The 4,777-nt window shown below is 33.6% G+C and overlaps 1 non-coding gene across 1 annotated transcript; it reads left to right on the top strand.

Moving 5' to 3' along the window:
* Positions 1 to 1,318: 1,318 nt before the first annotated feature.
* LOC140497987 (U6 spliceosomal RNA) lies at positions 1,319 to 1,424 on the top strand. Its single transcript, XR_011964981.1, has one exon. It is a non-coding gene; the product is annotated as a U6 spliceosomal RNA (small nuclear RNA).
* Positions 1,425 to 4,777: the final 3,353 nt, after the last annotated feature.

Genomic DNA, 4,777 nt, shown 5'->3' with positions numbered 1-4,777 from the left:
ACACTTTAAAAATGCTAATGTAATTGGCATAAGATCCAATAAAGGACATATGGTCAAACAATTTAGACATAGATTAAAAATTGTGTGCTTAAGAATGATTCTGTCAAAAACAGAATTATAGAAAAAAACAAAATATGCTAATGATAATGACAATGTAGGATGTGGCTAAGGCTAAACCAGTCCTTAGAGGCAAGTTAGCTTTGCTAAATAGTAACAGTTAGGAAAAATGAGATAAATAAATTGAATTTTAGGCTTAGAAAATCAATTGAGGAGGAATTAACAGATTGAAAGCAACCTAAAATTGGGTTAACAAATAAAATTGAAGAATCATTTTTAAATGAGCATAAAAATCATCAACTCTTTAGTGAGTTTAACCAAAAAGAAAAGAGAAAAAGACAATAACAAAATTTAAAAAAAAGAGGAGGACATTATTGTGAATAACAAAGGAATAAAGATGATTATCTGATATTTACACATGTAATTATGTCATCAAAATAATGCAAGATAAATGGAATACCTTCAAAAATAATGTCAATTAACAGAATAAGAAATATGTAATAGTCTAAACAAACATCAAAAATATTAATTAAATTTCATTTTAAAATCAACCAATTCAGACAGATTCATGAGTAAATTTTCTAAGATATTCAGAAAACAAATAAAGTTACTTTTACAAAAAGTGTTTTTATGCAAAATATGGCATTCTAACCAATTTTTCTTTTAGACTAATGTGGTCCTCTTTCCCAGACTAGCAGAATGAGGCAGACAAAAAGAATTATAAAACAATGTTATTAAAGAATATCAATCAAAAGCTAAATAAAATGCTGGTAAAGAGCTCCAAGTACTTCATAACAATAATTCATTTAATGTTAGATTTATGCCAGATATTAAAAGATATAGGAAATATCTGTAAGATAATTATCAATGTATCTGTGCCACAATTTTTCAGCAGTAAGAAATTGGAGAAATATTCAATATTTGTGGTTAGATCAAGATAATATAATGTGTGAATTATTTTCAAATGTATCTAATTTTAATACTTTGCTAATCAAATATCAATGGCACATTTCATAGACTTTAAAAATACAATTACAACATTCGTGTAGAAGAATAAAAGATTAAGGATATCATGTAAATTTATGAAAAAGAAAAAAATACATAGGCCTAAATCTCTAATTATATTATTAATTATTTTAAATTCTAGCTGACATTGTATAAAAACTAGAAAACTAGCTTAGTAGAATGGATTAGATGAAACAGAACCAGAGGTATATAGAAGTTTAGTGTTTAATAAACAGGGTAGCAAAACACTGAGGAAGTGCTTGTCTCAGCAGCACATACACTAAAATTAGAATGTTAAAGAGAAGATTAGTATGGCCCCTGGCAAGGATGACACGCACATTTGTGAAGCATTCCATATTTTTCAAATTAGGAGAGGAAGGAATAGTTTACTTGACAGATCTACATAGATGGTAACTATTTGTGACCAAACAAGAGATAGAGAATGTTATGAAATGCAAAATGGATAATTTTGATCACATTAAATTAAAATGGATTTGTACAAACAAAACCAATGCAGCCAAGATCAGAAGGAAAACAGAAAGAGTGAAAACAGTTTTTACAGAAAATATTTCTGATAAAGGCCTAATTTCTGAAATATAAAGAGAACTGAGTCAAACTTATAAAAATCCAAGACATTCCACAGTTGATAATGGTCAAAGGATATAGACAAGCAGTTTTCAGATGAAGACATTAAAGCTATCTATAGTAATAGGAAAAATACTCTAAATCACTATTAATTAGAGAAATACAAATTAAACCCACTATGAATACCACCTGAAACCTATCATCTTGGCTCATATAACAGAAAAGGAAAATGACAAATGCTGGAGAAGATGTGGGAAAATTGAGACACCCATACATTGTTGGTGAAGTTATAAACTTATCCAACCATTCTGGAGAAAAAATTTGAAACTATGCCCAAAGGTCAATCAAATTGTACATACCCCTTTGATCCAGAAATTTCATTATTAGAGCTGTATCCCAAAGAGATCATAAAATAGAGAAAAGGATTTATGTGTATAAATATATATATATACACACATATATTTATATATATAAATATATACATATATACATATATTTGTGTGCTTATATATATATGCTCTTTTTGGGGTGACAAAGAATCAGAAATTGAGGAGATGTTGATCAATTGGGGAATGGCTAAACAAGTTGTGGTATATGAAAGTGATGGAATACTATAGTGCCATAAGAAATGATAAGCAGGTTGATTTCAGAAAAACCTGGAAAGACTTGCATGAACTGATGCAAAGTGAAGTGAGCAGAACCAGGAGTACATTGCACATAGTAACAGCAATATTGTATGATGACCACTGTGAAAGACTTAGCTATTCTGATTAAGACAATGATTCAAGACAATTCCAAAAGACTCATGACAGAAAATATCCAGAGAAAGAACTATGAAGTTTGAATGCAGATCAAAGCATACTATTTTCATTTTTTTTCATTTTTCATGGCTTTTCTCTTCTGTTCTGTTTCTTCTTTGCTAGGGGATAGAGCACCAGTGCAGGAGTCAGGAGGACCTGAGTTCAAATCTCACCTCAGACCCTTGACACTCACTAGCTGTGTGACCTTGGGCAAGTCACTTAACCCCAATTGCCTCATCCTGGGTCATCTCCAGTCATCCTGATGAATATCTGGTCACTGGATTCAGATGGCTCTGGAGGAGAAGTGAGGCTGGTGACCTGCACAGCCCTCCCTCACTCAAAACAAAGTCAAGTGCAAGTCATGTCATCATTTCTCTAATGGCGTGGTCTTCTTTGGCAAAATGAAGGATGAACACACAATATGGAACTATGTTTACATAGTTGCACGTGCATGATCTGTGTTTGATTACTTGCCATCTTGAGAAGAGGAGGGAGAAAGAAATTTGGAACTCCAAATCTTATAAAAATGAATGATGAAAATGATCGATATGTAATTGGAAAAAAGAAAATACTATTTACTAAAAATAACCCAATGAGGAAAATATTCACTATTCATCAATGATTGTTGAGAAAACTAGTGTTTTGGCCCAAAGTGGGAACATATCAGCATCTCACACCATATGATAGAATAAATTCCAAATGCTTCAGTAGCATATACAATATATATATATATAAGTACATATGTATATAAATACAGATGCATACATAATCCTTTTAATATAATTATATAATATATATTATATACATATATATAATCTTTAAAAATTAGAGGACCAGAAAATATTAATCCTTTTACAACTATGAAAAAGAGATATTCTTAAGTCATGACTCAGAGACAATTTTAACAGATACAATCTATAACTTAGAATTTATGAAAAGTAAAATGTTTTTAACTATGGAAATAAATGCAGATAGATTAAGATGGAATTTAAAAATCAATCAAAAAGTGTTTATTAAGTTGCTATGGAATGCAAGGTTAGGTTGTCCGAAGAGGGAGGGGATCCTTTTGAGGTCAGAAACGGAGAAGGTGGAAAGGTTCCCTTTTCATCAGCAGTAGGTCCTTAGACTCAGACAAGGAGGACCTGACATGCAGTGTCAGTGAGCCCCATGTTTTGGAAAACTGTCTCAGACACAAGAAAATTTTGAGATATAAATGAAATACGCAGCATAAAATAATTATGAGTGACCTGTACAAGCAAGTGGTTGTTACCTATTTTGAGTGGGACACATAATATTGTTTGGGACATAGAAAAGTCTGGATAAACCTAAATTAAACCAGTCAGCTATCCCAGATTATGTGATAGAAGGTGATGCAAAGTGCATGAAATATGGACTCATGAGAAAAAGCTCAAGATTAAAGTGTCACATCTGTGTGTGTAGTCAGATTTAGCAGCTGAGCTTGGCTGAATGAGTTTAATTTGGATCCCTACACAATTGAAATCACAAGCTGGGATAGAGGAGAAGAAACCCTTGTGGTGCCCTTGAACCCTTGGACTGGACTGTACAGGTGTAGGTTAGACTTAGGCTCCCGTGTGTCCAAGGGTCCCCCAACTCTGTGTACAGTGTGAACCCCAGGTGAAGGAAGAGCCTGGTGTGAGACCGTGACCTGGGGATGAAGCCTTGGACTCTCTGTCTGACCATAATTTTTTCTGGTAGTCATGGGAGCCTTTAGAGGCATGTGATGACTGCCTAAGCTGAGGAGCTTCTTCCTGTCCTATAACAATAAGGAGGTGGCCTGTGGATTCATAGTAGACTGGACTGGCAAGAGGCAAAGGCATTGAGAATCTCTCCAACAGAAGGATGAGGTGAGTAAGAGCAGGAGTGGCCATCAATGTCATAACCTTGCTTTGAGAATTTTTCTTCCCAACTCCAAATGTATACAGTGGACATCATCCTCATCCTCATCATGATGTAATGATGATAATGGTGATAACAGTTAGCCTTTCTATAAAGCTGTAAGGTTTGCAAAGCATAGGGGTTATGCCATTTAATACTCACAAGAAACCAGAAGGTAGGTGAATTATCACTCCCATTTTATAAATGAGGAAACTGAAGCCAAGAGAGATAAAGTGACTTCAAGAGAATAAAGAGTCACACACCCAGTAAAAGTCCAAGAAAAGTTTGCGAACCCAGGTCTTCTGAACACCAAATCTAAAGGTCTATTTACTCCCTCCACTTAGACTAGACATCTGAATCACAATCTTTGCAACCTTGGAAGTAGTAAATTTGTATTTACATACTTTTTTCCCCCTCTCTGCTTGTTTGGGTAG

Source organism: Notamacropus eugenii, chromosome 3 (genome assembly GCF_028372415.1).
Source record: "Notamacropus eugenii isolate mMacEug1 chromosome 3, mMacEug1.pri_v2, whole genome shotgun sequence".
In the NCBI taxonomy this organism is placed as follows: domain Eukaryota; kingdom Metazoa; phylum Chordata; class Mammalia; order Diprotodontia; family Macropodidae; genus Notamacropus; species Notamacropus eugenii.
The sequence above is the reverse complement of the archived record's forward strand: the minus strand, read 5'-3'. Positions and strand labels throughout refer to the sequence as shown.